Here is a 6,213-nt window from a genome sequence, read left to right as displayed (position 1 = left end):
TGCTGACTTAGCAGGTGTCCAGTGCTTACTCAATCAGTGCAATCAGTGCTTACTAAAATATCTCCACCCTCCATGATTTCTGCATAGTTTCCTGTGCTACAAAATGAATGAAAATACTTTTATTTGGAATTTTTGGTGGAAAATCTTGCACTATTTTCAATCAAAGTGGAATTCAAATTTCGAAAGTTAGTAGACATAATAGTGAGTCATTGTGAATATACTTAAGAATTATTCTAGTTTTTCCTTTCTTGCTAGGAAATCATATACTAGGTTACTATATCTTAACAGGATTGCAGGGTATGGCTGTGCTGTGCCTCAGAATGCAGTGTGAAATACCTGTGTTGACATTTTTGGTTCCAGTTCCAAGGGTTTCAAAGATAAAAAACAAATAACTAAATAAATCATCCCCCTATCACAATATGTGAGAGTACAGAGGTTGCTCTCTGAAATAGTTTCTGTCCAGTTTGTTGACTTCCATATTAAAATTAGATAGTGAGAGTGTGTAAAAAACACATTAAAAAGGCACACTAGTGTTGGAAGGATGATTAATGTCTTTTTATTGCCAAAGAGCACCTCATTCCTCTTCATTGTTGGTCAGCGACTGTGCTGTTCATTATTTTATTTTGTTTGTCACACTGTCACAGTATTTTTAATATTCAAAACCAAATTAGGCTTTATCTCATGAAGTACAATGTCCATTTTAACATTAAATAAACCTTGCCACATTCATTATATTCAGCTGAATGGCGACCTTTAAAAGATGGATGTTCCCAGATTATCAAATTTATTAAAAACAAAAATAACCTGCTATCAACCATCACAAACAGTGCTGAAATGCCAATTTCCTTTTGAGCTCGCAAAATGATGAGTTAGATCAAGCCAAAATCTCCCATAAATGTGATGTGTACTTACCATGGCCTCTTTTTTAGGGTGAGTTTATTGCTGGAACAGAACAGGATTTACCAAAGCAAGCATTTCCAACACTCAGGTGCATCATGAGCGAGCTGCTTATCCCACAGAGGCCATGGCCTTTCCCTCTCTACCTGCTTTTGAAGTTACAATGAAATGAAAAATAACCTTTTCACCCTGTTTCTCCATTCTCCACATTATAACACACACATGTTTTTATATCAAAATTCTATCACTTTTGCTTCATGGAAAACAAAGTAGTTTTAGTGTTCACTTCATGGTGTACCAGTAGGCATACATAAAATTCATACCAATACTACCATCACAGTAGCTGGAAGGTGACGGTCTAGAAACCTGAGAGGGAGCTGAACAATGTGAATGCATGTGAATCAGAATGCACTCAACCTTTGAGCATTAAGTTTTATTGGTTACCAGATATGTCACCAGGACTGTTTCTAGCTTGTTGGGGGCCCTATGCAAAACTTCAGGAACTTAGTTGCATTGTTAAGACATCAAAATCAAAACAAACACGCAAATTGTAAATACTGAACAAATAAAAAGATTTTTTTCAAAAACAGAATGCTCTGAATAAATTATAAACTTATGAGCAAGAATACACATAAAATTAAGTAGTATAAAATGACACTAGCATCAGGATAAAAGTGCAAATGACAAATAACAATCCAATAATATATAGCCTATATTACGCAAAATAATTTCACAAATCAGACAAGAGGTACTTGCATCTGGTGTTTGTGGGTCTGCTGAGGAAGATGATGATGGACCTGCTGTCCCCTGACGAGCAGAGAGGTCTGGCTGTGCTGAGGCTGGTCCTCCAAAGCATTTCAGAAGTGCTCCTGCAGAGACATAGAGTTTCTAGGTGAATGAACATATTTTATCATAATTATTACTCATATTGTAATACTGGTGAAATCCAAAACCTGTTCATTGGTAAAATTACATTAGTGACTAGTAACTGGAAGAATAGTGACTAGTCATTAGAAAATAAGCACTAGTGCCTAATTTAGTGCATTTAAAGGATTAAATGTTAAAACGGCCTGCCATAGTTACTGTAGTTTAAAAATTCCCCCTTAAGTAGCTTTAAAAATACCTTTTTCATACTGTAGGACAATGTTATATAGGCCTACATATTATGTATCTGCTGGTTCCAACGCATCATTGAAGTGAGTGAAATATTCAAACCCAAAACACCATTTTTGTATGGCTGCGCCATTACATCAAGTGGAAAGATCCAGATGTCTTGTGCATCATTTTATAGATATTTCCCTGTAATTCAGCATGACATACTTGGTATATTTGGAAACCTTGGGATCTTGAGTAGGCTGTGAAACGTGTGTTTGTAATGATAATCCCGCATGAGGGTCCTTAATCCCCCCTCCCGTTAACAACCACCGCCATAATTTAACATAAATTGTCAACCTGTGGGAAACACTTATTAAATGTGAGCTGTTTGGATGATTATATACATGCCGAATTTACCAGAACACCCTATCAGTTAATAACAAAGTCTCACGTCATATTTCCATATGCGTTTTTTGTCGATAAGTAATGCAGAAACAAATTGCCAGATGTTTGAACGGACCTTCGCCTACCGTTCTCCCCTCACGGTGCGCAGAGGCGGTAGCCGTGCCGATAATATGCACATGTGGTCAGATGCGGTTCAATAATACCATGATACCATAGATCACGTTAGCTAGCCTAGCCAGCTCTGAAAACAAAATGCGTGTTACTAGGGTTAGCAAGCTAGCTAGGTCTATATAGCTGGCTTATATTATAGGTAGTAAACCTACATAGCTAACGTTAGCTATCCAGTGGTTCAGGTAACTTTACACCGATCGCTGACTGGTAGAAATACATTGCCCATAAAAACAGGTTATACGTTTAATTAATATGTCTCTGCAAGCGTTGTCTTTCCTCTGCTTTCTTCTGTTTTCTTTTTTAATTTCCCAAAGGATACGTCCTTTTGGACGCCATAGTATCGGTGAGATACTGGAATAGTAACATTAATCATTCTGTCCGAAGGCCATCATCAATGTAGTACGTCAATACGTGAGAATCTGATGCTGACTTTGAAATTGGTTTGCTCGTAAGGCAAAGAGCTCTTGAAAGAATAGCTGCTGTTTCATCTATCTAGCATACAATAAATGCATTTTATTTTCGCCATTATGTGCTTATAATGTATGTGTTTTTGAACAACACATGAGGACGCTTGGTTACCAAAAGTGGCCATTTATATTCGATGAGGACAAAAATACGGAGGCGCAACGGGGCCCGCTAGCGGTCGCGGGGGCTCTACACAGCTGCGTAGTCCGCGTATAGCAAGAAACGGCTCTGTATGTCACCCACATGAGGATAGGCAGCATCATTAAGTTGCGAAGCACCCAGAATTTACCTGATGTACAACAACATGGTGAACAAAAAATTTGTTGGCCATTGTTTGGACCAAGCAGCAGACGCTGAGTCTGCTTGGCCTCACTTTGAAAGCAGAGCAGGTTGTCTAGGTTACTTTTAAAGATTTTTTACATGTTGCAAAGTGCCAGTTATTTTCAAGTTCTGCAAGCACAGTCTACATATAAGCCTGTTTTTTACAAATTGAATCAGCTGCAATGTTCGCACCAGTTGATATTTTCTCTCTCTCAACAATGACAAATCAGGCCAGGCAATCTCTCCACCCCTCTCATCATATAAAAAACATTTAAAACCTGCAAATTCACAACTTTAAAACTGGTAGGAGTGGCATCATGGTACGATGGTGCATTTGTGAGTGTTCAGCCCTGTGAACGTTGTTTCCTTTTCCTTTCCGTTTCCTTTTCCTAAGACACCATGATGTTTTATGGTCCAACCCAACCACTTTTGAACAGTCTCTCCCCGCATGATGTCCCGGCCAAACATCCTGTTTCAACCAGAAATATATTGAATTACGGAAGCAAGACACAATCAAAATGCCGTTTCCTTGCGACTTTAAACGTCTATCTGACCACTGGCTTGTTCCAGCTGTCTTTGCTATAGATAAGTCCTCTCATCTGCAGCTTTCATAAAACCGTCTGCTAGTCATAGATGGTTTGATGTTGTAGGGCTCCAGATGAATAATGCAGGTGTCATTAATATGCAGAGTGTCATGGGTCTCTTGTAGTGCCTTCATGACAGCTAGCCTGCAGTTGCTGGCGTCTGGTTAACAACCATGACCTGGTCCACTTGCACTACCCCTGATGATGCCTTTGGCTCTGTGTGTGTATCACAATGGAATTCAACGCAAAGGGAGCGAACGAGCGAGTGAGTGTGGGTTGTCACTGGAGAGGGAGAGGTGTGTGGGTTGCTCGTTAAGCTCTTGTTAGTGGGCTGAGTGTGTGACACATTGCTAGTATATGCTGTACTACTCCATCCAGGTGCTTGCAGACACTTCTCACAAAACATCACACACTTTTCACAAAACATCTCGCTTGATGTAGCATAAATATCTGACATGTGCCCCTTAAAGGCAAACAGCATGACAGCTGAAGAGTCAACATGGCTCACTATCTGCAAGAACAATTAGCAGAGGTCTGTGCTGAGATTGGTTGTTGTCGAGATACACTCTGATCCTCTGTTTCGAAAACCCCCTTTCTATTCATAGAGGAGTCTCTCACATTGGAATAAATATGGTCACTCACTGACACTGACAATTCCTGTGAATCACCTGTACAAGATAGTCATTTCATAATCAGTTCAGTAGTCATCATGCTGGGATTGACCTTTTGTTGCTCATCCTCCTTTCCATGATGTAGAACATCCACCAGTAGGCTAATACTGTGGATTCCAGGCTAACGCACCGTAGTCCCACTGAGGTTGCTCTTTGTGAGAGATATGACTGTTGATAGAATGATAAAGAGATTGAAACAGAGGCAGAGACATTTACCAGTGGGATGGGAGGGGGTTATTTGCATGGGAGAAGTGAATAACTCTCAGATAGGTGTAGGATAGAGGGATGTTCTGCTGCTCTGTACTTGCTGGCAATGAAACAAAGTATTGGGACAGGATGTCAGTATCTCTATAGACACAACTTCACTTGATCTATGTAGGGGAAACAGTCATCAAGATGATTATTAATCATCTACTGGGGCACTGAAAAACAAATCCCTCTTTCTTCAGTGGAACTTGGCACAAGGTTTTCTTGGAGGAATTTTAATACTGCAGTTTTGTTTTGTTTTTTTTACAGAAAATAGATTAAAATCCCAATTTGGCAAATCCATAAGGAATGAAAAATAAAACATCACTTAGAGCAAGAGGGAAGAAAGAATGTCATGTCATTGATAAATAAGCATGGCAGAACCGCAATTATCCAAACCTCAGAACACTTATCATTCCAATGGGGAAAGTGGATGAAATATGGAACAATATGAAAGTATTAATCACACACAGTTGTTAGAAATGTCTTTTTTCACTCATGTAATTAGATGCCTTTCAATTCGAAATTAGACTGTTCAGGGGTTTCTGAATGTGTGCGCATGTATTTTTCATAGAGCATCTACAGGAATAATATATCATAAACTATGGTTGGATCAAAGTAATACAACTATGCTTGTTTTACTACTTTAGTAGGAAAACAAGGCAATAGTAATCATGTTATCCCCCATGAATGATGCAGTCTCCCTCTGGTTCATATCAGTAGCAAAACATCACCTTATTTTGACCTGTAATTGTAGCCCCATTAAAATCCAGTCAGTGGTGTCTGAGATATTGTATGACACATGGATGAACAAATGAACGAACAAATTAAAAACGTAGTGTATCCCTTGGGCTACTCAGGCTAATCAAAGTATTTTTAAAAATGCCAGAACACAGTAGTGAGATGCATCATTCCCCCAAAATCTGATCAGCCATTTCTGAGATATTGTGCATGACAGACCGATGGATGGACAAACAAACAAACAAACAAACAGATGGAGACAGATACATAGTCCAAAACTAAGTGTATTGTAAAGAAACATGATTTGTTGAAGCAGTTGCCCACTTTAGCAAAGATAAGAGCAGAGATGATTATTCTTCCTCTAGGTAAAAGTCAGGATTATAAACTGGAGAGGAAACTAAATATCAGTAGGAGAATCTCTAAAACAGCAGATTACTCGCTTAGGGGTTCTTGACAGATGAGCCACCAATGGCAACAAATTCACCATTTTATGTATCCAGTATTGTTCTTGGTATTTCTTTTGTCAAATGTTGTATAACCATTGGTTTTACCTGGCTGATTCCAGGACCAATTGACCCACACAAAACAGCTTTGGTGAAGTGTGTATGCCACAAATG

Source organism: Centroberyx gerrardi, chromosome 1 (genome assembly GCF_048128805.1).
Source record: "Centroberyx gerrardi isolate f3 chromosome 1, fCenGer3.hap1.cur.20231027, whole genome shotgun sequence".
Lineage (NCBI taxonomy): Eukaryota > Metazoa > Chordata > Actinopteri > Beryciformes > Berycidae > Centroberyx > Centroberyx gerrardi.
This window is presented reverse-complemented; position numbering follows the sequence as displayed.